The sequence below is a fragment of the Leopardus geoffroyi genome, chromosome E2, assembly GCF_018350155.1.
Source record: "Leopardus geoffroyi isolate Oge1 chromosome E2, O.geoffroyi_Oge1_pat1.0, whole genome shotgun sequence".
NCBI classification, from domain to species: domain Eukaryota; kingdom Metazoa; phylum Chordata; class Mammalia; order Carnivora; family Felidae; genus Leopardus; species Leopardus geoffroyi.
The window spans coordinates 61,252,065-61,277,413 of record NC_059335.1 but is presented as its reverse complement, the minus strand read 5'-3'; the positions used below and the strand labels follow the sequence as shown (position 1 = coordinate 61,277,413).

General features: G+C 54.9%; 1 protein-coding gene across 14 annotated transcripts in view; it reads left to right on the top strand.

Moving 5' to 3' along the window:
- Window positions 1–25,349, top strand: part of ANKRD11 (ankyrin repeat domain containing 11) — a 181,376-nt gene that overhangs the window by 93,762 nt on the left and 62,265 nt on the right. For 3 of the 14 annotated variants that reach the window (XM_045440029.1, XM_045440026.1, XM_045440022.1), the window contains exon 3: window positions 2,786–2,856. The exons of 9 other annotated variants lie outside the window; for them this stretch is intronic. The gene's annotated coding sequence lies outside the window, so the exon portion shown is untranslated. Of the gene's footprint in view, window positions 1–1,017; window positions 1,131–2,389; window positions 2,584–2,785; window positions 2,857–25,349 lie in introns of those variants that run through there. 2 more of the 14 variants (XM_045440023.1, XM_045440021.1) reach the window with 2 other exon arrangements.

Genomic DNA, 25,349 nt, shown 5'->3' with positions numbered 1-25,349 from the left:
GTCTCCCTCTCTCTCTGCCCCTCCCTCGTTCATGCTCTGTCTCTCTCTGTCCCAAAAATAAATAAACGTTGAAAAAAAAAAAAAAAAAAAAAAAGAAAGTGAGCGAAGAAGGAAAATGCAGTCCTTTGATCATACTTATTGTTGAACGGTGCCTCTGGCTTCTCCATTCTCTCTCAGTGGGGCTGAGCAGGCCGCAAAGAGCAGCTCGTGGGCCAGCCCTGGGGACACTCGGCTTCTCTGGGCTCTTCTCATGCCTCCCCTCTGTCCAGAGAGGGAGGAGCAGAGATGGCGGCTGTTGACTTGCCGTTTTCTCAGTTGGGGGGGAGTTGGTCGGGTAGGTGGTCGCTTTATGGCCAGAGGCCAAGAGCCTCCTGAGTGGAATGGCCTCTGTTTGGTTGTGGCCCGTGGGGCGGACCAGAAAGGTCTCCGTCCTTGTGTGCGAGCAAGGTGTCCATTCACATGTTCCCGTTGTAAACCACTGGAGACCTTTCCTTAGCCGTGGAAAATGGGACGTTTTGGAACCTTCTCTTGAAATTTGTTTTCAGAAAAGTTACAGCAGAACAACATCAGGAAAGTGTTGTTTGTAAGGTGGCCTACAAAACAGTTAGTGTTTTCTCAAATAAGTCGGTGGACTGGGTAGAAAATAACGGAGAGAGGGGCGCCTGAGGGGCTCAGTCGGTTAAGCGTCCAGCTCTTGGTTTTGGCTCGGGTCATGATCTCCCAGTTCGTGGGATTGAGCCCCGCATCAGGCTCTGTGCTGATAGCGTGGAGCCTGCTGGGGTTCCCACCCCCACCCCCCCGCACCCCTGCTCTTCTCCTGCTTTTGCACACACGCTGTCTCTCAAAATAGATAACCATGAAAAAATCAAGAATGAAGATGATAAGTTACAAATGCCATTAAATACCTATTTGGTTTGTTTAATAGTTGGGAATAAATTGCGTTTCTGAAGGAAATTGAAATTGGAAGTACTTTGACCTTGCCTTCTCTCTTGTCATTCCTCTCGTGCTGCTGGCCAGCAACTCTGCAGCCTGACTTCCAGTGAAGTGGGTGCTTTATCACAGCTAGGGCTCTCGAGGGCACATCTTCCCGGAGGTGGTATGCCCTCCCTGCTGCTTGAGGAAGCAAACAGGTGGGTGTTTTATCGTTTTGTAAAGACCACAGGGCAAGAGTCTCGAGTTCCCTTTTTGACTGTTACTATGGTCTGGAAGCTCTCCCTTCTCTCATACAGACTGCCATGGAAAGCCACCTGTTGATGTGTCCCTCACCACCCCCCCCCCCCCCCGGGCCCACATCTGCCGGGGCAGGGCTCCCCGCCCTCCACGGTTCTGGCTGCTGAATGTGAGCCATGATTTCTGCGGTTAGTACATGTAGGCTGCTGCAAAGTGTCGGGCCAGGGGCCACCTGAGTGAGGTGAGAGGACGCAAAATGTCATTTCCTGTCCCTTCCTCCTTTTAAAGTTTTTATGATCTTTCCCTCCAGCGTCATTGAGATACAGTTGACGTGTATCACTGCAGACATTCACGGTGTGCAGGGTGGCGATTCGATGTCTGTTGTCAAATGACCCCACAGCGAGTTCACCCGGCATCCATCACCTCACGGAGCCACAGGTTTCTGGTGACGAAACCTTTTAAGACCTACCCTGTCCCTTTCCACAGTGAATGTTTTCATCCTCCTCTGACCCTCCACCCACCCCAGTCACCCCTCTCTGTGCCAGCCCCCCCGTATTGAATCTGGTCAGAGGCACCGCTCTGACCGTTCTGCCCCTGATCTCTGGAGTTCAGTTTTTGTCATTGGTTTTCCGTAGTGGCGTGTGGAGATAGGTGTTGTGTTACGGATCTCAGCCGTGTTTGGAGACACCTAGGGTGACTGACGATTCACCAGCTTCAGAGCGAGTGAGGGGAGAACATGTCCCCAGACAAGTTAGCCTTCTTCCTGAGGTGTGCCTGCGTATCCCTCCACCCTGGAACTCTGGAAGGCCGTGCGTGGGTAGCTCCGGGCACCTCGCGGCAGGCTCTCCCTGGTCGTGGCTGGAGCAGCACTGCCGGTCCCTTCCCCGTGCTCCAGGACTCAGGGCTTGAGGGTGGGGTGTGAGACAAGCCTGGGCTCTTCAGGGAAGCCTTGGAGATCATTCTTCCCTGAGTTGGATTTGGGATGGACAGGGGACCATTTAGATACTTGGTCTCGACATTTGCTTTCGCTGGAGTGCCTCCTTCTTTGGGAGCTGGGGTTGACAGACACGCAGCATGGGAAGTTCCCGCATGGTGCTAGTGGGTGTGAGATACGGTCACCTTCCTGCCGGGATGCATGCACACTAATGGGAAAGGAAGGTGGGGGTGGGGCTGGGCCTGGAGGCAGCTCTCCAGGTCTGGGGGATCCGCACATGTGCCCATTTGGTGCCCGTATAACCTGGTTCCGGTCCTTTGCTTTCATCTGAGTGACCATCCAGTGGCTGCATCTTGAATCCGCAGAGCCATCGTCACCACCGTTGGGGCCTCAACTTGACTTTGGCCGCCAGGCTCTGGTTGTTCCCGGTGCAGCCTTGTTCCGGGGCGACCTCGCTGCCCTCTCATTGCAGGTACACAGTAAATAGCAGGCATCCCCCGCGTGTGTACAGGGGCTGTTGATGCCTCTCTAGAGGAGCTGGGGAGTCGCAGCCAGGAAGAAGCGTTTGGATTTCCTTCAGGATCTTAAATTGCATCTCTCTTGGTGGCTTTCCGTTGTCTTGCAACTTGTATCCGCGAAATAATTGTTTCCTTTTGTGGTTCCTCCCTGTTTGTGTTCTAGATGACCTTGCTCCCCATATCTGTCTCTCATCGTAACCAGCACCACAGCATCTTTTCTGCTTTACGTCGTAGGTACGTATTTCCAGGTGGTGGGAGGCCGCTGGTCCCACATTTTGGTCGGCTGCGTGCCCATCTGCTCTCGGGTCATGAGCCAGCAGCGCCGGGGGAGGGGCTGGTCTGAGCTGGGGGAAACTTGTGGTCCCCCCCCACCCCCCACCCCACTCCTCCAGTCAGGAGCTGCCCAGCGGGGAGTCCATAAAGGAGTGCTGATGTCTGAGCCTTTTCCAGGGTCGCCCTCCTGGGGTGATCGTGTGGATCCTGCCCGTGCTCTGCTCTGGAAGCTAGGGGTGCACGCTCTGGGTACCTTGAGACAGACAAGTCCTCTAATTCTTGCTTTTCTCCTCTAAACTGAGCAGTGGGGAACCAGGTCAGGGTTACAGGTCCTTGCACTTCTATCAGGTAGTGTGCACCTAGGCACAGCAGACCTGGGCCAGGAGGCGTGTTTCAGTGTTGACTTAGAGAAAGTGTGCTCACGCCTAACTAAGGCTTGTGAACGTCAGTGGAGAGGTGGGGCGCATTGGTTCAGAAACCTGAGTCCCCTAAGCAGCAGATTCAGTGTGATCTCGGTTTTGGCCAGAAGATACACACCAGGGTTTCACTGGAGACTTGGGTACTGGGGACTTGTCCTCAGTTTTTCTTCAGTGTGTCAGCATTATCTGAATTTTTGTACAGTAAAAATGTACTGCTGTTTTCACGTTTAGGTAGTTGTTTAAAAAGAGAGATCACGCTTGATTTCCTCTTCTTTCTCCAAACGCCTTGAGCCAGGTGTCTCGACTGAGCTGAGCTGGGGGTTGCTCAGGAGTATGAGTCAGGCCTGAGTGATTAGCGTTTTACATCGGGTAACTTCTAGTAACTGGTTTTACTAACTGACCGTGGTGTGGAAGTTGAAAATCCAGACGAGAAAGAGGGATTGCCACGGCATCGGCGGCTGCGTGAGTGGCTTTAGTCATTGTACTTCCTGCTGGGTGTGAGGTGCGGGCTCCAGGTAGAGCAACAGCCAAAGTGACTGAGTTCTTCCAGCTCTGCTTGGAGCATCCCCTGCAGGCCGCCCCCCCCCCCCCCCCAGCCTCCAAGGACGCTTCTGATGGTGGCTTGGAGGACCCCAGGGCACAAGGAGGGAGCAGGTGGGTCAGCACCGAAGCCTGGCCCCTCCCTGCTTCCCCTTGCCTTCCCCAGGCCTCATTAGTTCCACCAGAGCACACGTCCTTGAAGTTTCTCAGGCGCCCCGGGAGGAAATGGAACACATGTGGTCTGAGGGCCACAGCCAAGCCATGGCCCAGAGAGCTTGAATGGCTGTCAGCAGATGAACAACCCATGGCCCTCACAGGTCCATCTGGCTTTCTCCCGCCCCCGTCACATCTGCTCACGGGGAGAATGTTCCCTACACACTTGATGACAAGGTGAGTGGGTTTGGTGAAAACACAGCCACACACACGCCCCAAATGTCCTCCAGCCTGAATTTGACTCCCTGAAGGGCCTCGGGTCTCGAGAATTCTGAAGGTCTGCATTTCCTAACAAGCCTGTTGGCGGGGTGGGGGGGTTCTGTCTGGGTTTGGATAGAAGAACGCCTCTGTGTGCTGGGCCCACATCTGGGCTGTTCTTCGGGGCTCCTCATTGTGCTTCAAAACCTGAGTGCAGCTGGCTACATTCAGGAGCGAGATCCTGGTTCACGGGAACCTGGCGGCCCAGGGTAGTGCGTGTGGGCTCAGGTGAAGCTTTCTTCCGGAAGAGTCCCGAGGCTCTGCTTCTCGGGCCAGCTGAGGACTCGTGTTCACCTGGAACCAGCTGTCAAGGTGTGGGCACGTGGAGAGGGATCTAACGTGGCGTTGTGCCACTGTCGCCTGCTGCTCCCGGTGACGCCCGTCTTGCAGGGAGGGGTAGGATACGGTATGTGGAGGGTCCACCGTCGCCCTGAAGCGGGGGGTTCGGGTGAGTCTTGTCACTGTGACCGTCTCCTGCCTCTTGACCTCTGTGCAGGACTTGCCGTGTCTTCCCGTTAGTGCTGGGAGGCGTGTCATCCCATGCAGGCTGCTTGTTCGCGTCACTAGACAGCCACACAGCCCGTCGTGTAAACTGGAATTCCCGTCATAATAGGGCTTTCTGTTAGAATGTAGGGTTGGGGTTTTTACGGTGAGAAAGCTGTCGCTCCTTCAGACAGCGTGCCCGGACTGACGGGCGTGGGCGTTTAGGGAGTTTCTGCGGTCTTCCTTCCTTCTTGCCGTCTCTTCTTTTTGCCCACCCCTGCATTCACGCTAGGGATCGATTATTTACTGTCTGCTCAGGGCCTGGGTGCTGGGCCTGTAGGAACCGGGGCTGGTGCGTCTGTGCAGCGAGCTTTCCTCTGGAGCGCATGCCGGGAAGTGCCTTCCGCCTGTTCTCCTTACTGTCTCCACTTGTCACTGTGTCCCTGACCCAAGGACTGACTTGCTGGGTCGTTGAGGCCAGAGCTGCACCATTTCTCCTTTAAACCCTGGTGCCTGGTGCCAGTTGTGTCAGTGACGCCTTGTTTATTTTTATTAAAAAAAATTTTTTTTATGTTTGTTTAGTTTTGAGAGAGAGGGAGAGAGAGAGCGTGAGCAGGGGAGGGGCAGAGAGAGAGAGAGAGAGAGAGGGAGACACAGAATCCGAAGCAGGCTCCAGGCTCCGAGCTGTCAGCACAGAGCCCGACGCGGGGCTCAAACTCACAGACCGTGAGCTCATGACCTGAGCCGAAGTCGGCTGCTCAACCGACCGAGTCCCCCAGGCACCCCGTGTGAAGCCTTGTTTATATATTTGCCACCAGCTCTCCCCAGCGTGCTCTTCCTCCTCCCTCCACCTCCCTGCAGAAAGCACACTGATAGGAGAGCCTGTGGCTGTCAGTTCAGCAGCTCTGTCAGGTTCCCCTGCACTTCTCTCTAGATTCTCTGCAAATGAACCTGTGTCCTATTGATTTTTGTCTTTAAGCAAAGACTCGTTTGGCCTTACGGCAAAAATGTTGACTGTTCACTGCCCGGGGCAGCTCCCTTGGTTCGGTGGTGTCCTCAGGTGGGTCTGCAGGGCGTGCGGGGCCCCCAGGGATGCAGGTGCGGCCACGTGTGCTCTGGGGTAGCTTGCCAGCCAGGTACCTGCTGGCCCCCGGCACCCTACAACTTAGGAGAGAAGGAGTTAAAAATGCATCGTCACTTTGCAGCTGGGATGCCAGAAATAACATCTCTCACAGTGGCTTTCTTGGTAGAAAGGAGGCGTTTGATACATGCTCATTTATATTTGGACCTGAATTGAAGCCTGAGCAGTTTGGAGACGGAGAAAATAGAATGTCTGGTGAATAAAGACGAGGGTGTGTGGTTTGAGAGACGAGGGCTACGAGGGCTGGAAACTGTGAGATGGTAGGGCTCTGTAGCAGGCTCGTTCTAAAATTTTTTTTGTATCTTCAAGATTTTTGATGAAAATTACATTCCTTGGGAAATTATTTGGAGATAATTAGAACATGAACGGGCAGTCGTCCGGTTTGTCCTCCACCCTCGGCCCGAGCTCATTGACGGTGAGCATATATGATCTTCCGTATTTGGGGCTGCATGTACCGCCCCTCGAAGGGCTGGTGTTTGTGAGGGGAGGGGCGGAGCAGGGTCCCGAGAGTTCGGGGTGCCCTTGGCAGCATGTGGGTGCCGAGCACACTGCCAGAGCTGCCGCCGGAAGCCCTGATCTGGTCGAGGGCACACGCGTGGCTAGTTCACGCAGGCTGCGCCTCCAGTCTCTTACCCCCACGTCCAGGGTTCAAGGTGTATTGAGACCTGTTGGTGGTTTACACTTGATTTGAGCTTCCCTTTTTTTTTTTTTTTAAATTATCTTATAAATTTTTCATTCCACTTAGAAGCTGGTAGACGGTCTATCTCAGAAATTCTTGGGTTTGTGATAATGAGATAAAGAGCCCAAGTGCACCTTGTTTGCGGAGACGCCTGCCCGCTGCCTTCCGGGCCCTGCCGCCTGCAGACTGCTCCCGGACCTGCCGCGTGTGTGGCGTGGGGCGGGCGAGGGGCTGTCCCCACCACCCAGGAACCAGTCCGAAACGCTTTCTGGGCATGTCCCAGCCTCCTACATTCTCGGGCTAGCTTTTTAAAGAGTGTTAGTGGGCACGGATGAACACGTGTGCCGAGTGTCCTTTCTGTGGGCCAGCCCCTCCGGGGGAGCAGCAGCGTTAGTGCACCCAGATGCGTGCCTGGGCTTGGCCACGGCTGTAGGAGACACCTTGATGCTGTGCTCTTCGTGCCATCGGCACCCGGAATGCACTGCCCTGCTGGGTGAGGCCAGAGCAGCCATCCTGTGTAGCTGGGAGGGCATCGGGTGGTGGGGGTGCCCAGGCCCCCAGCTCCCAAGGTGATCTTCCCATACCTGCAGACCATCTTCCTCCTGTTGACAGGGAGCCCTCCACTGCTCTCTGCACCTTTGCCTCGACCTCTGGGGTTGGGACCCGAGTCAGGCACTGGGAGGCCTGTGGGGGGAGCACAGCACAGGGAGGAGGGACACTGCTCTGGCCTTGGTCATGGTACTTGATGGGTATGTACAGGTGTCCCTGGTGTGCCTCCGTTTTTAGGGACCAGAACGCGCTATGGCAGGTACTCTCCATCCCAGCACGGCCTGCAGCACGGTGCCGTGAAGGTGCCGTGAGGCCAGGGTCCAGTGTCGGTAGGACAGAGGTACTGCCTTTCACCCTGTAGCTACACCATTTATTTTGGTATGGTTTTGGAAATAAGGCTTTTTTGTTCAGGTTCAGCCATTAGCTTGGCTTAGGATCTTGGGAGAGTGACATAACTCTTTTGGCTTAGACTGGAGGACTCGCGGAGGCGTTTCTTTCCTCTTACTGGCTAGCAGCGTGTCTCTCCTCCCATCCAGTGGTCTGAACCTGGAGGAGAGCTCCTCACGCTAGTAGTAAGGGGGAGAGACAGAATGACGGTGACCTGAATGTTCATTTCTTGTCATGAGAACATCGGCTGTGGCCCCTCTAGCCTTCCTCTCTGCGTGCGTGCACGTGTGAGCATGTGCACAGCAGCGCTTCTCTGAAGGAGCTGTGAAACTGGGTGAGGGGGGAACACACGTGGGGGACTGGTGGACAGCTGTGGCTGAGAGGGGAGACGGTGTATTGCCAGGGAGTGAGTTTCAGTGAGCCACCACGACATGGCAGCTCTCTGACTTCACACAGAAGTTACAATTTTTATGTAACTTTCTGTTAGGGATATTTCTAAACATTCACGGAATCTGAGAGAATAGTGCCCTGTATACCTACCCAGTTTCAGTAGTCACCCACATTTTGCCAGTCCGGTTACATCTGTTTCCTTCCCCTGCTTATTTGTGTCTTTGTTTTTTTTTTAAAGTTTTTAAACTTTAATATTTTAATGTAAATCTCAGACATCATGCTTTATACTCGCACATTCTTTGGCAGAGTCTTTCCTGGTTAAAGACCTTTAAGAATCTTGGCCTTTGTTCTCTTATCAGTGCTTGGTTCGAGCCGCTGGCACTCTTGACTGTCCCTTGAAGGCCTGCTGACCACCTCGCTCCAGACCAGGGGCTCCCTTTGCATGGGCCTGTTGCTTGGGCTTCCTGCAAACCCCTCTTGTAGGCAGCTCCCCCGCCGCCCCTGCCCTCTTGATGGAGGAGAACGTGGTGGTGGTGCTGTGTGGTTGTGGGTGGTTCCCTCACCCTGTCCATGGAGGATGGCACCGTGTGGCTTTTCTCGTAGACCTGGAGTGCTACGGTCCATCTTGTTACGGGCTTACTTTTTCTTTTCCTCCTTAGAGTGTAAACTCTAGTGGTCATTTTTCACAGAATTGAGTGTTTAAAATCCTTTATTTATGTGAGAGTCAGGTGCTGTCCTTGGTGGTCTCTTCGTGTTTCTTTGGTTTGAGGCAGCAATCAGTGGGAGGACCCTGGGTTCAGTGCAGACCTTCACTCGTGCTGTTGTGTTCTGGAATCCATTGCTCCTCTGGTTCCCACTCTAGAGTTCAGTAGGACTTCTTAAGAAGTGGTTCTTGATGAATCGTCTTTGGTGTTGCGTAATGTGCCGGAGCATAGGAGACTGGTGTTTTGATGGATTCACATTCTGGCTGTTAGATACGTGGCCTTCCCTGGTCAGTGCACCTGCCTTCCACGTGGTTCTCTGGTTTCTGTGCGGCTGAGCATCAGGACACGCCCACTGTGGGCAGAGGCCTGGAGGGGACCAGGTGCGCCTGCCCTCCTCCTCAGTGTTGCCATCTTTGGGTGCTGCTAGCTAGCATAGCTCTGGCGGATGTGTGTCGCCCTGGTCACCTGGGAGAGCCCCTTCTTGGGGGCGGGGTGCCGATCTCCAGCCTGCGCTGCCCTCCTCCTCTCCTGCCCCTGAGAAGCTGTGCCGGGATAGATTGTTGGGCTCGTGTGCCGACATAAAGGGAACGCGTGTGCTCGCTCTTGGCTGCCTGGAGCCGCCATGTCTCAGTCTGTTGGGGGGGGTGGGGGGGGCACGGTTAAAACCGCACCAGACCGTGAAGTTGGCCGTGTTGGTTTGTTTCTTGGGAATAGTTACTCTGCTGAGTGTTGGTGTTCAGGCCGTCCTCTTTGTGACTTGTGCCTTTCTTGAGTTGATGGGAAAGAAACGAAAGCCAGTCTGTCTCCTTCCCGGTACGTCAGAAAAGAACACAGGCCCGTGGTGGTTTTTAATTCTCGTTTGTCATGAGATGGGGCGACTGACCGTGTCATTGCCAAACATATTTAGGGACACTGAAGCATGGAGCTGAGCTGTGCAGCCACGGGGCTCAGGGTCAGCGGGCAGCAGAGGGTTCTCACCTGGCCCTTCGGTGTGCGTGCGCATCTGCAAGCCTTGCAGCTGCAGGGGCATCGCGGCCGTGCTCGGCTCTCTCTGACCGGAGTCACGGAAATCCTAACGCAGGATGATGGTCTCCTTGGTTACACCTCGCTTGTGCGTCTGGGACTGTGGGGGAAGGGAGTGAGGTCACGTGAGCGCGGGCCCGTGGACGCCACTGCCGTCCTCAGCTGGGTGGACCGCGGGCTTCGGTCGGCTCGTTTGCACCAGCAGTGGGAGCTGTGCTCAAGGCACACACTGCCCCCTCTTAGTTGGGGGAGTTGGCTCCGTGGTTCCTGGGTCGGGTTGGAGGAGCCTTTGACCGTTTTGCCTGACGCGATGGGGTGGGAGGGTTCAGGGTCACTGCTTGCAGAACCTGTACCGTGCTGAGGCGGTGGCGGGGCCCCAGGGTCCTGACGAGGGTGGTCCCGGAGAGGTGCTGGTGGGCCGTGTGGGTACTCGGCACTGCTCCCCGGGTCGTGGCCGGGAGCCCCTCCCTTCCAGAGACTTCTCCACATGGGCTCCACACCCCGGTCGCGTGTGGCTGCCTCTGAAATCGGTGTCCTCGGAGCCTGAGAGGAACCTCGCCTGCTGTAGTGCTAGAAGCTGGTTGGGCTGACTGCCGCCCCCCTGCCCCTCCAGGCCCTCCCCACCACATCTGACGGGGGCGGCCCATCTCTTTCCCTGCTGCCCCTGGACCTGCATCTAGAAAAGGTTTGCTTGGTGGTCACGCGAGCACGGGCTGTGCCTGGGCCCTGCCGAGGGGACAAGCCCTCAGCTCAGCTGGCGGTGGGGGTGGGCCTAGGTCGGCTCCCCCTGGTTTCTCTTTGTTGGCTTTCTTGAGGCCGTTGTTTGCCTAGTTTTTCCGGTGATGACGGTGTGCGAAAGTGTGAGCAGTGTCACAGCCAGGATGGGGTGTCCGCTCTGGAGCCGTCCGTCCTCGCACCTTGCTCCGGCTGTCCCGCTCTGCGCGTCCTTGGGTGTGGTCTGGTCACCGGTGTGTCTGCCTGTGTTCGGCGCGGTTCCTCACCAGGAACCCGGTGGCCTGCCGCCATGACTAGCCTGCTCTCTGTGGCTGGGGCTCTGCCCGTCCTGGACGTTTCGTGGAACCACATCACACCACGTGGGGCCGTCCACTGAGCACCGCGTCTCAAGGGTTCGTGTGTGTCGTAACGTGTGTGGACACATCATTCCTCTTCACGGCTGGATCCTGGATCCTCGTGCGGAAGCGCCTCATTTTGTCTGTCGTCATCACTTGACGGACATCGCCATCGTTTGCTCCTCTTGGTGGCTCTGAACAGTGCCGGACGAACGTTCACGTACAAGTTTTTGTGTGACGGGCTTTCGTTTCTCTCGGCCGTAAGCCAGCGGTGAGGTTGCAGCCCTGCTTTTTGGTTAGATCCGAGCCTTTGGAGAACTTTTCGTGTCTTCTGGAAGAACCTGTTGTTGAGGTCAGGGTGCCGCACGTGGCTTTGACGTGGCGCACCGTCCTTGCCCAGGACACGGTGCCAGGGTCGAGCTGGGTTGTGATGAGGTCCGAGCTGGTCCTCGTGGCCTCCCCCTTCCTCTCCAGTCTCGTGCCGGCATCTCGACGACATCCTGCCCCCACCCCTTGTTCTGTAGTCTTTCGTTGTCCTGTGTTTTCTTTTAGAGCAAGAAGTTAATTTGACGGCGAGAGAAGGCGCTGTGCAGAAAAGCCTTAAAAAGATGTGTTTGCAGAAAGTGGCTGGAAGGCGGTTGGGTTTAGGACTTGCCGTTTGTGGGGCGCCTGGGTGGCTCAGTCGGTTGAGAGTCCGACTCTTACTTTCAGCTCAGATCGTGATCTCACGGTGTGGGAGTTCGAGGCCCGCGTCAGGCTCCGTGCTGACAGTGCAGGGCCTGCTTGGGATTCCCTCTCTCTCCCTCTCCCTCTCTCTGCCTCTCTCTCAAGAACAAATATGGGGCGCCTGGGTGGCGCAGTCGGTTGGGCGTCCGACTTCAGCCGGGTCATGATCTCGCGGTCCGTGAGTTCGAGCCCCGCGTCGGGCTCTGGGCTGATGGCTCAGAGCCTGGAGCCTGTTTCCGATTCTGTGTCTCCCTCTCTCTCTGCCCCTCCCCCGTTCATGCTCTGTCTCTCTCTGTCCCAAAAATAAATAAAACGTTGAAAAAAAAAATTTAAAAAAAAAAGAACAAATAAATAAAACTTGAAAACAAACAAACAAAAAAACTTAACGTTTGTGAACAAAACCAGAAACCAGGTGAATGCAGCCTCCTCAGATGAAGAGAGCGGTTTTGCTGCACGGCCAGTTTCTTACAGAGCAGACATATACACCAGGCGCTTATCGTCGGAGCCTGAAGACACGTAGTAGTGGCGGACGAGTGTCGCGAAGATAACAAACGTGGCAGATGTGCTGGCTTCGGTATTTCGTAACACAGAGAGATAGTTTAAGAGGGATCTTTTGCTTTGAATTACCGTTGTAATGTATTTTCCTCAGACGTAACTGGTTTTAACCCAGAATTCGGTGTGTGTATCCAGGAGGCGTTTCTAAGCATGAGCCCCTTTCCCAAGCACTTACCTTGGGACTTGAAAAGGGGGTGCCTGCCCACGTCAGGGCAGGGCCCCCGCCTTTGGGAGAGGCAGCAGTGCTCACTGGACGTGGTGAGGACGATGGCTGTGGCACCCGGCCCGGGGCCACGGGCACACTGCAGCGCTGCCTGCCGTAGGCCCGAGAGGGAGGGGCCAGGGCAGAGGAGCAGGGCTGAAGGGCACCCCGGGCCACTGCAGGTTGCCGTGGGCAGCTGTGCATTTGTAGGGAGTCCGGGGGGGGGTGCTTTGGAAGTAGCTTTAGGTTTGGCCTTGAGGGAAGCTGGGAGGGAGGGGGTGTCTGCAAGGGACAGAGCCAGGGACCCATGGGGCATCGCTGCGTGCCATGACGACATCAAGCCCACAGGCTCGGGCACTCCGAACTGGGTGAGTTGCTGACACCGGGCCTGTGAGCACACACAGGCCTGTGTGGTCTCACCGTCCCTGCTCCTCCTTGTCGACGCACTGCAGAGAGGCAGTCTCTGGATGGAGGGACAGAGAGAGGCAGGGGACGGCCACAGTGAGGGATCGGGGCTGTGCCCTGGTTGGGCCACCGGCCAGCTGCTGGCAGACCTCAGGCGGTATTTGTGCGACCAGATTGTCGAGGGTGGTTCTCAGGTTCTTCAAGAGCTGTTCCCAGCAGCAGAGCCTGCGAAGGAGTTGCTGTCTGGCCCTCTCCTGGGGCCGCCCTCCTGGACCCTGGGCCGGCGGGCTCTGCACAGCCAGCCCTGGCGGGTGCCGTCTCCTCAAATGCCTCTGACAGCCATGCCTGGAGCGGATTCCAGCAGCCGCGTGACAGATGCGGGGAGGAGGGGTGGGTCAGGGAGGCCAGTTTGTCGCGAAAGGTGACTTCTGTTGAGCACGTCTCTCCCTGAGCACCATCCTTGCGTGTCCCTGTGGGCACGGTCCTTCCTCCAGCGATCCCACCTGCCTGCTTCTAGGTGTAGGGGACGGGGGTGTGGGGGTTGCTTTTGAAAGCAAGCTTCAGAAAGCCTTGTAGCCACTTTCTAAGAAAAGTGTATTTATTTAGTTATTTTCAGAGGAAGGGGGAGAGAGAGAGAGAGAGAGAGAGAGAATATCCCAAGCAGGCTCTGGGCTGTTGAGGGGCTCGAGTCCCCTGCACATTGTCCCCCAGCACGGTCGAGATAGCCCCCCTCCACCCCTCACCGGCCCGTGAGGCTCAGCCCACCCTGGGGCCACATGGATGTTCTGACTCTTTTGGATCAAAGCGTATTTACATATTCTGTGTTTTGCATTTTTCTTGTAAGTAACTGAGCTTCATGGCTCCAACATTGGGACTCAACACAGGTCTTTTACGAACCTGCCGAATTAAAGTTGTTTTTTTTTTTTTTAACGTTTATTTATTTTTGAGACAGAGACAGAGCATGAAGAGGGGAGGGGCAGAGAGAGAGAGGGAGACACAGAATCTGAAACAGGCTGCATGTTCTGAGTGGTCAGCACAGAGCCCGACGCGGGGCTCGAACTCACGGACCGTGAGATCATGACCTGAGCCGAAGTCGGACGCTTAACCAACCAAGCCACCCAGGCGCCCCCGAACCTGCCGAATTAAGATGGAAATGTTATTAAGTAAGTGATACTGGAGAATATGTGTAACATTACGTATGTGTTTACATATTATAAAAACACTTTGCATTTATGTCTAGTTATTTGGTATGCTTCTACGTAATTAAGCATACGTCCATGAAGGTCACAAGGTTAACAAGGATGTGTTATTGTCAAGTAGGAACCGGCCTTTCTGGAATTCAGTTTACAGATATTTTCTCCAAAAATCACTAGTCCACTCTGGAGCTCCCCTTTGTACCCGATCTTTCAACTGCTTTAAGAGTTCAGCTCTTCAGTCAGCCAACAAAATTGTCATTCCTGGTTGGGGCTGTTAAAAAAGAATTAACAGTCTCTTTCTTAGGACTGCAGACAGTGTATGTAGTGAGGAAGGGGGTAGTGGAGGGGAGGTTCATGTCACTTTTACTAAATCTTGATTATCTTGGCTTTCAGACTTGTTATTTATTGAAAGACGTTTCACGGCATCCTCCACAAAGTTTGGGAAAAGCCTTAGAATGTCATTTCAGTGCTAAAATTTGAAAATTAACGTGGTGTTTTTCACTTTGGTTCATGCTGAGGGATTTCACAAGAACTCAGCGTCTGGTTATATTTTTCTGGGGGCTGTGTTCGTGCCCAGCATTTTGAGTGTGGCAGGGAGGCGGTGTGATACGGTGCCTCCTTCCCTGCACGGAGCCTGGAGGGGCCCGTGTCCGTGTGGGGGCTCTGCGGACTCCCAGGTTCTTCCTTTACATTCAGTGCCGTGTTAGGGCAGAGTGGAGGGGGGGAGGTTGGAAACGCGCCCAGCTCTGCTGGAAGTGCTGTGCTCAGGAGTGTCCCGTGAGGTGCCAGGGAAGGAGGCTTCCTGCACGATGGGATGAGCCGGGGGTCTTGTGGCTCATTCTCTGGTCCACACGCTGCACGCGGGAGGGGTGTGTCCTGTGTGTGTCCTGTGCGAGCGGTGAGCTGGGCTTGGTACAGAGATCGCACCTGAATTTGACAGAATGAGAAGGAAATTTGGGTTGATTTTCCTAAGTTGTAGGTAGCGAACTGTAACTCCCTCAGTTGTTTCCTTTAGATATTTTAGAACTTTGCAAGACTAAATCCTAATCCTTGCCTGGCATTTAAGCATAAATAGCAAATTTGTGTGTGCCATTCAGTCACAGGGTCCATTTAGAGAATGCTTCGGATTAGAGAGTGAACGAAAAAAATGCAATGAAAATCTGAGTATTTCTGACCAGGGTTCTTCAGTTTGAGAATACTGAGTGTTTTTCATAAACACCGGTAACGGCTTTGATTTGTGTTACGTTTCTGTGTTGTTTGGACTTTCCTGTTGTGCACTTCGTTCCGTAACTGGCCCTTTGAGGTTTGATTCTAAGGTGCAGGGTGACATTGCCCTTGGTGCTTCCTGCTGAGCCTTCTTGTGGTGGCGCTTACTGGCCGACACCGTGTAGACGGAGTCACATTGTACTGTGACCACAGGACACCTCACGTGTCCATCTTTCCACGGTGCCCCCGTGGAGCGTGAACACGATGTAGAAAGCCCTGATTTCAGAGTCGCAGGAGGGCCTGTGGTCGCTGGGCCTGCACGGCCGGCTCACTGCCCCGAGGCTCTGGTGACGGCCCGGAGAAGTGCAGGTGGACGAGGCTCCCGTGGCTCCCTCCCAGCGCCTCATACAGCAGCTGCGGCGAGGTCTGCATCCCTGAGTGTCCCTGTTCCCTGCCACCCGTGCACGAGGGCGAGTGGAGATGCTGCGGGGCTTCCGTCGGGAGATCTGATGTTGGGTGGCTGAGAGGACTCTCCAGCTGTGTCGGGAGCAGGGTTCCAGACCCTGTGGAAGAACAGTGAAGCCCCAAGGGGACAGCTGAGGATTGGGACAGGAGGTCTCCCCAGGGACGTTGCGGAGGCTAGTGTGGGACGGGCAGGGCCTGCCGCCACTGGAGCCCCTCACAGCTCTGGGGAGGCCCCTCGGATTGTGGCTCCCTTTACAGCTGAGAGCTTTCGAGCCAGGATGACCTGGGCGTTTTACTCCTTAGGTCTTTCTTTCTTCTTTCTTTCTTTCTGTCTTTTTTTTTTTTTTTTTTTTTTACATGTATTTATTTTTGAGAAACAGAGTGAGACAAAGCGTGAGTGGTGGGGGGGGGGGGAGGGGGCGCAGAGAGAGAAGGAGACACAGAATCTGAAGCAGGCTCTGGGCTCTGAGCCAGCGGTCAGCACAGAGCCTGATGCAGGGCTCGAACCCACGAACTGTGACATCATGACCTGAGCCGAAGTTGGACGCTCAACCAGCTGAGCCACCCAGGCACCCCCCTCCTTAGGTCTTTCTTGTAGGCACTGATCGTTTTGCTCTTCTGTCCTGGTCGCCCCCTCACCCCACCCGTACGAACACGGAGCCGCCTGCAAGGATGAGGTTGTCACATGTCAGTGGTGGGTATATTCTAGGCCCTGTGTGGTCGATTTCGTCTCGAGCGGTGTCGTCCCTAGCGTCCCATCTCCTGACTTTCTTGCTGTGCTTGCAACATACTCAGAGGGGCACGTTGGTCTTGAATAACCAGTACTGGTCATTGCACATAACGAAAATAGATCTGTGGGCCTTGAATCTTTTAAATATTTTAGAATATAAGATATACAATCCTGCATAATATCATCACGTGTAACTTAAATACCATTCATTACAAATGTGTTATCAAACGATTAAATATATGCAGGCTGGGGCGCCCGGCTGGTTCAGTCGGTTGAGCGTCTGACTCTTGTTTGTGGCTTAGGTCATGATTCCACGGTTGGTGAGTTCGAGCCCCACATCAGGCTCTGTGCTGCCAGCACAGAGCCTGCTTGGGATTCTGTCTCTCCACCTGCCCCCCACCCCCGGCTTGCTCTGTGTCTCTCAAAATAAGCAAACAAACTTAAAATATGTGATGCTAATTTTGGTATCTGTGACATTTGTTGTTTTTAGGTTTTGTAGCTCTTGCATAGAGTCTGGTGAGTGCCGCCGTCTCTTCCCTTCTGTGTCACTTGGGCATCTCACGCTGCTTCTAGAGGAGGAAGGTGAAGGTGCCACATAGGGAATCGGGTTCCAGCTGCAGGTGCAGAGTGTCCGGGAGTCAGATTCCAGCTGCAGGTTCCGTGTGGAGAAGGCAGAGAGGCAGGTGTGGAAGAATGTCAAGTGCCATTAATAACTGCTGTGGCCAGCAGCCAAGGCTCAGAGCACAGGATTAGCCAGAACAGCCGAGAAAGCCAGACCTCGGCAAAGAGGCAGGAGCTGAACGAGAGGCCCATGGCTGCTGCCAGGCACAGCCCAGGGACTCTGCTGGGTCTGAGGAGTCACCCTCTCACTGTGTGGTTGCAGCAGTTGGAGCGTATGGAAAGTGGCTTCCGTGGGGATCTGATTTGGTCTTCACTAAAAATAAAACAGGATTCTTGAGCTGTCTGCATCGGGCATTGGTTTGTAGAGACACCAAGGGGGTACGTCTGTGGTCTCGCTTTTGAGATTGTTTCCTGGAGCCATCCTTTAGATGAGGACATTGGCAGTGATTGGCTAAAGCCTCTGGAATGTTTTGAAGCAGAGGACAGCTTTGCTCAGTAAGTAGCTGGTAACGTAGATGTAGCAGAAACGGGCTCCAGGCAAAGGACTTGGGCCTGATGGTGTCGATGCCCTTCTCCTTCGTGGGCCGACTGGTGACGGTCCAGCAGAGTGACATCACTTCCGCCTGTGGCTTCACTTGGGCCGAGTGGGCAGGGCTGAAGCCACCAGTCTCCTGTGTCATATTTGAACCCTCCGTCGCAAGATGCAGTTGATGGCATCTGGTCTTTACTGAACTAGGTGTCCTTTACTAACAGACATTAAGATGGCAATGAGTAACGTTGCAGAATCTTAAGCCAAAAAACAAAACACTAAAGCTGAAACTGAATCTTTTTTTAAAAATTTTATTTATTTTGAGAGAGAGCACAAGCAGAGGAGGGGCAGAGAGATTCCCAAGCAGGCCCCATGCTGTCAGTGCAAAGCCCGACGTGAGGTGTGAACCCAGAAACCTGAGATCATGACCTGAGCCGAGATGAAGAGTCAGATGCTCAACTGACTGAGACACCCAGACACCCCTGAAACTGAGTCTTGAAGTGAGATATGTGAGGGTTACTGGCACAAGGTGGATGATGTCCCGTGACTGTCGCGTGGCCCTCTGCTGTCTGCCACAAGGGCCATCCCGGCCCAGGACAGCACGCTGGTGGCTGTGGAACCCTCTCTGTGGTTGGCTGCAGGAGGCGTCCTGAGTCAGGGCCGTCGAAGCTGTGGTGAAGGTGACGGAAGACATGGCCCTCTGCCAGTGGCCTACTCTCCATTTCACCTTCTCTGGCTTGGGAGTATATGTAATCTCCAAGACACGAGTTTTCTTTCCGGGTGCCAGGATGCGTGCTGGACGAGTGTGCATTGTTTACAGAGCCAGCTCAGAGTCACTGGGGCTGGCCTCCCAGCAAGGAAACCTCTGGAACCGCCTGGCTCCTTCCTTTGGAGAACATATGTGTAGATTTCCTGTTGGCCAGATGGCAAAATCTTAGCTCAAAAGTTTTGGTTTCGTGTGTGTTCTTTATTTTTCTGAACCCACTTTGAACAGAACCTGTGAGTAAGGCCCCTGTAACCATGAAGGGGGAAGGCCGTGCAGGGGTCGTTCCCATGTCTGATGAGTAACCTGCTGTGCACATTGGGTTCCGGTAGCAGAGACATCGTCTGCGTTGCTCTTGGCCCTGTCGCTGAGCTGTGCGCACTCACACACGTAGACACTCGGTCCTGCTAGGGGTGTGCACCTGCCGTGGGCTGCACGGGGCAGGGCTCGCCTAGCGGCTCCCTGTCTGCTCTGCTCATGAAGGTCAGGGCCGTAAGGGCGCACGCTGCAGCCCTGGCCTTGGAAATGGCCACACCTTTGACCATAACGTTGTGTTAAAAGTTGCATCTGCAGTCTCAGTTTCTCCATTGTCTTTTTTTTTTTTTTTTTTTTTAACATTTACTCATTTTTTGAGAGTGAGAGAGACAGACAGAGCACAAGCAGGGGAGGAGCAGAGACAGGGAGACACAGATGTGAAGCAGGCTCCAGGCTCTCGAGCTGTCAGCACAGAGCCCGACACGGGGCTCGAACTCGTGGACCTTGAGATCATGACCTGAGCTGAAGTCAGACTCTTAACCGACTGAGCCATCACCCAGGCGCCCCTAGTTTCTCCATTGTTAAAACCAGTGAGGGAGCCAGTCTCTCTGGGTCCTCAAGCTGTACGTGTGAACGCTGCTGGTGGTGCTTGGGGCGGGGACATAGAACCCGCAGCAGCGTGTGGCCTGGAGGAGTCCCGGGAGGCCCCGTGATAGTGAGAAGTGGTTTCAGTAAAGGAAAAGGTCGTGCTCACAGAACGGGTTTTAAGGACAGCTTTCAGAAAGTGAGTGCAGTGATTGCCCCTGGTTTGTGTTTTGAAGGACTTCATACTTTCATCTCTTTGATCCTAGTGTTGTTTACAAGAAAGGCCAAGAGAAAGGAAAGGTGTTCCCTGAACGGAGCAGCCCGCGCTCCGTCCGCCTGGAGAGGTGGGTGTCCTGGCAGCAGGCCTGCAGGAGTGGAGGGTGGCAGTGCCTCTCCCAGGTCCCTCCCCCCGCTGAACTCTGCTTGGCTTGCATGCTCCATGTTCTGTCCTCTGGCCTGCTCACCTGCGGCCCCTGGTCCAGAAGCTCCCCTCCTAGACCCCCACATCCAGGCGGAAACCACTCTGCTCCTGAGCATTGCTTTGGGCACTCCAGGGAACGGTGGTCCGGGAGGGGCTAAGCACAGCGGCCCGCCGTCGCTCCTCTCCAGCAGCAAGGTCCCCTGGTTTACTGTGTGATGGGCACAGCCCCCTCTTGGCTTGCTGGGAGCCTGGGGCCCCAGGGCCCTGGTTGTGGGCGCTTCTCCTGCTCTGATCGCGCCGAGGGGAGGCCAGGCCAGGAGGGGGTTATCGTGTTGGGGGAAGGAGGCCCGGTCAGGATGGGCTGTGATGGCCTCAATCACGGATGGCCTGTTGTCACCCCATCTCTGTCTTGTCTGTATGGATCTGATTCCTCTAGGGGCCTCTTAGAAGTGGAATCACACAGGGGCGCCTGGGGGGCTCAGTCGGTTGAGTGTCTGACTCTTGATTTTGGCTCAGGTCATGATCTCACGGTTTGGTGAGTTCGAGCCCCATGTCAGGTTCCACACTCACAGCACAGAGTCTGCTTGAAATTCTCTCTGCCTCCCCTGCTTGTGAGCACATGCGCACACGCGCACTCTCTCAAAAATAAATACTAAAAAAAGGAGTGGAATCACACAGTATCTGTCTTTATCCGGCTTATGCCACTGAGCATGATGTCCGTAAGTTTCATCCTTGTTAAAGCAGGTGTCAGGATATCCTTTCCTTTGCAGGCTGAATAACACCCCATTGTGTGTAAACACAGCATCTTTATCCATTCATCTGTGGATGGATGGTTGGGTTGCTTCCATGTCTTGGCTGTCGTGAGTAACGCTGATGTGACTGTGCGGGTGCAGACATCTCTTTGAGACCCTGCTTTCATTTCTTTGGGGTGTGTTCCCAGAAGGGGGATTGCTGGACCTACTGGCATAGTTTCATACTCACTTTGCTGAGGATCCGCCGTGATGTTTCGGTGGCAGCCGCACCACTTTACGTTCCTGCCGGCCCTGCACGGGACTCGTGTCTGTCCTCACCCTGCCTGGCCTGCTCCTCGGTGCCCCCCGAGATGCCAGCCAGTCAGGTCACGTGGTCAGCGGTGGCTCTCTCTTCCTTCATAGCACGGTGCTGCCTTCACCAGCAGGGCTGTTGGTCGGAGAGGAGTCCCGGGTGGACAAAGACGGTCCATCCTGGCACCCACCCTGCCCTCCGGAGGCGCGTGCACGTAGGCTCCTTGCAGCACCACTCCCGTCACCTTCCGCCCATCCCCCGCCCCCGTCGTTATTCCCACATCGTCATCCTCACTCCCATCTCTGCCCTTGGGTTATCTTGCAGTATGTTTCTAGAATAAAAGGTGTCAAACGTGGATGTTGAACTGTCAGCAGTGGAATCTGTCGTCCTGAGGGAGCAGCCCGCCGATCCCCATGACAGTTGGGGTTGGCCAGGAGCCGACCCCACCAGCCCCGAGTCTCCTGGGGGAGGAGCTCCATCCTTTCAGGGGGTCCATAGAATTGGACTAGAACCTTCTGAAAGAGCTGCTGTCGGAGCCAGTAGTGTGTGCATCCGGCCGCATGGCACGGCCAGCTGCTGTCCAGCATCCCTCATTCAGTGATGACAGAGAAAGACACCTGTCACAAAGGGAACTTTCCCCTTTACTCCCTTGACAAAAGATGTCTCCTTTGGACTGTCGAGAATCAGTAATAAATAACTTTTAAAAATCCAGAACAGACTGTTCATTGTTTGCAATCTATAAATGTTGCATTTTAAAAAAGCTACGGATTATACTGGGGCACCTGGGTGGCGCAGTCGGTTAAGCGTCCGACTTCAGCCAGGTCACGATCTCGCGGTCCGGGAGTTCGAGCCCCGCGTCGGGCTCTGGGCTGATGGCTCAGAGCCTGGAGCCTGTTTCCGATTCTGTGTCTCCCTCTCTCTCTGCCCCTCCCCCGTTCATGCTCTGTCTCTCTCTGTCCCAAAAATAAATAAACGTTGAAAAAAAAATTTTTTTTAAAGATACGGATTATAAATTTGAGAATAGAAATACTGTCCTTTGTCGGGAAAAGTGGCGGTTGGTGGTGAAGTTTCCAGAATGCTGTCGCAGTTGTCCGCTCTCTTCTCCCACGGGTGTGATGTGAGGCGGCCCTCCGGAGCGAGCGTGGCTCTGGGCCAAGGCCATCGGGTGCGTTTCTCCTCTTTCTCGTGTGCACCTGCCCTGCTCACCAGGCGTCCCAGCTCTTCGGTTCCCAGCGCTTGGGGAGGCATTCCAGGGAGAGGCCCTGGGTTTTCCTCTGGGTTCTGTTCACTTCCAGTCCCCAGCCCCCATCTCCCCAGCGGGAAGATGTTTTGTCTTTACTCGTTTCATGGGGTTACTTCCTGGTTCCCACCCACCCCCCAGAAGCTCTGCAGGAGGGTTGCTGCCTGTAAATAGGTGCCCACCCACCAGGCACCAGGTGTTCAGGAACCTGCTGCCCCCCTCACTATATGTCTGCCCTCTCCAAGGTAAAGGAACAGCGAAGCATCTTGGGTTCTTACTTTGTGTATCAGTGGAATGAAACTTCTGTTTTTAAAACACCTTGTTAGGTATAACACTGTGATTAGTGGGTCTGGTTCTGAGTTTATTGTCGTAGCTGGAAAAGAAAGCTTTCAGAAGCAGCACACAGAGCTTGTACTGAGGTGAAGTTCACCACGGGTGATAATTTGACATTTTTCACAGAATTCTTGTTAACCCTGATTGGATCTTTTAAGCAAAACAGCCTGGCTGATGAGAAGTTAGTCTGGGATGATGGCTCCCGTGTCTTCGGCCCTTATGGAGACATCTGGGGGCCGGGGGGTGGTGGCACAGGGGCGAGGGTCCCCTGCCCCTTCTCCTCCTGAGACCCGCGACTGTCTGTGTGGGAAGACTTGGCAACATCTCGACCTTTTCCGATGTTTTTTGGGGTAAAAACACCTGTTGTTCCAATAGTTCCTTAGATCCTCACGCGTGTCCGGCACGTCACCATGAGCCCCTCCTTGGGCTTGGAGGGTCTGCCCCTGCCCCCCTCCGCCTCTGGGGACTCTTTCTTTTTCGGGGCGGGGGGGGGGGACTCTTTTTCAGCACAGGACATTGCAGAGCAGCACGGCATCCTCCGCACACTTTGACGATAGAACGTCCACAGGGAACCGCGTCTGGTGGCCGCAGCCTCGCCAGGGCCCTTCTGGGAGGATCAGGGGACCACTCGGCACACCTTGACATCTCCTGGCCTCGTGAGGGTCCCCACGTTTTGCCTGCCGTGGGGTTGCCGGTGCAGGTGACTGGCCAGCTTCACACGGCGCTGCTCCCTGAGATTGTACTTGGGGAGAATGTTGATGGTCTCGGAGCATCCTTTCTCAAATCGAGAGTGAGGAGGAAGAGGAGGCTTTTCGAGTTGCAGGGGGAGGTACTGTGCTTCAACAAGGACCGTTTTCTTCTTTCTTTCGTTTTAAAAATTTTTTAAGTTTATTTTTGAGAGAGGGAGGGAGGGAGGGGGAGGGGCGGGCGGCAGGGGGGTGGGCGGACGATCTCAAGCAGGCTTGGCGCTGACGGCAGAGAGCCTGACACGGGGCTCCAGCTCCCAAGCCGAAGGTAGACGCTTAACCGGCTGAGCCCCCCAGGTGCCCCGAGGACAGTTTTTTTTTTCCTAATGCAGCGTTTCTCACATGTAGGACCACTTTGTGAAGACTTGTGCCTCGGGAGGAGCCACAGTGCTTCCCACGCCCCCCGCCCTGCCCCGTGCACTAAAGTGACGCTGCTGGCCGAGCGGACGGCCGGGGCCCTGGCAGGGGTGCCGCTGGGCCTGCGCGGGGCTTCCCCGCCCCAGCTCTGCCCCACACGGTCTGCTGCCCCAGGCGCGGGTCGTCCCTGCCTCCCCCTCAGTGGCTGGTCTCGTGTTTGGTGTCTCCGTGCTGACGGCTGGGGGTCTGCTTCTTGGAAATGTGACATTACATAAATACGCGACTGGGTCCATCCAGTTGCCTGGACAGTGTTCATTTGTGATGACTTTTCCTGACAGCCTTTGCCTTGTGTTATAATTTTACATCCATGTTAGGATGAACAAAATAGACCCTGTACAGTTAATATTTAGATCTATAAAACGTATGCCCCTTTCCTCAAATATGTGACTTTAAAAACAGCATTGGTGTAATGGTCCCTTTGCCGAAACGTGCCACTGAGCGGAAGAGACGGTGGCAGAGGCGGTGCTGGAGGCGCCGTGGCCGTGAGGACAGCGCCACGTGCAGGCTGGCGACACACGTTCCCAGGAGCAGGTGGAAGCCACGTGGACCAGGGCGTCCAGGGCCCCAGGACGCTTTTCTGCCGAAGCCTGGGCGCGACTGGGCGAGAGGCGGCCACGGGCCTCCCAAGGACGCGGGGGCTGCCCAGGAGGGAGGTGCGGCTGCTCCTGGAGTGGCGTTTGCCACACGGCCTGACGGTGCGCAAGCTTCCTTGACGTGCCCCCTCTGTGCCCAGGAGGTGCCCCCGTGCCCACTCACCACAGAACGAGCACGTTTCTCCGGGGCCACGCCGAGTTGTGCTGCCTGCCGGCAAGAGGTGGAAAAGACCTTCGCTGGGTCTGGACACCTGGCTTTGACCCTGGCTTGGGTGCGGCACATGCCGCCGCTGCCCCCCCCCCCCCCCCCCCCCCCCCCCCCCCCCCCCTTCGTGACACCCGGTCCTTCCAACCACAGTCCATCCCTCGGGCACCAGGTCCAGGTTGTTGGAAGCGAAGCGGGTGTCAGCCTTGTTGAAATCCCCCCCGCATGCTGCACAGTAGCCCCGTTGAGGGTCTTCGTGGGTTCGCAGATAACACCACACCCCACTCACACTCCGCTTCACGGTATTTCGTCCTCGGAAAGAAACCCGTGACCTGTGGCCAGCACTGCGCACCCCCTCCCCACCCTGAGCAGGCCACCCACCCACTTTCTGTCCCTATGGCTTTGCCTTTTCTGGACGTTTCCTGTCATGGAATCCATGTTTGTAATGGCAAAATGCTATTACATTTTTGCATGTAATGGCAAAATGCCATGCCATTGTTTGTAATGGCAAAAACAGAGAACCCAGCTGTCCAGGGTTCAACTTAGAGACACATTAAAGAGAGTCTATCAGACGCTTCATTGGAAAGTCGGGCGTGACCCTGTGTGAGCGGGGACCGCGTCTGCATACAAACGAGGATCAGCTGTTTCACTTGGTCGTGAGCAGGTGGCCCCTTGCCAGCTCTGCGCCGGTCAGCCTCCGGCCCAGCTGACATGGCCACGGGAACCGCGCTGACAAATCCTTCTAGAGAAGCCCCTCTTTCTGGGAGCTTTATGGAGACATAACTTAAGCGTTACGAAATGCAGCGGTTTCATACGCACAGTGTAGAGCGTGGTAGGTTTTAACACCAGCGAGTCCCGTTCCCAGCACCACAGCTGTGACACAGAACGTCTCCATCGCCCTGGGAAGTGCCTGTTTGTAGCCAACACCTTCCTGGGTCCCTGGACCCAGGGCACCACTGCTGGACCTTGTCGTTGTAGGCTTTCTTTTTCTACAATATAATATGAATGGTTTCTTTCACTTAGCACACTCTGCCGTTGGATGCATATGTCACATGTTTGTCTAATCAGTAGTTGATAGACGTTTGCACAGTTTCCAATTTTTAGCTATTACAAAAAAGCTGCTATGGATAATTACATACAAAGCACTGTACGTGGCTCTACACTTTACTTTCTGTCTGGGAAACACTTGGGATTGGGATTTCTGGATCACAATGCAGGGAAACGGTTAGTTTTTTAGGAACCTGCCAAGCTGTTTCACAGTGACTGTCCACGAAATACCTTGATCCCACTGAGGGTGAAGGAGAGTCCATTGGCTGTGTTTCCTCACTGTCCCTGGTGTGGTTAGTCTCTGTAATCTGGCC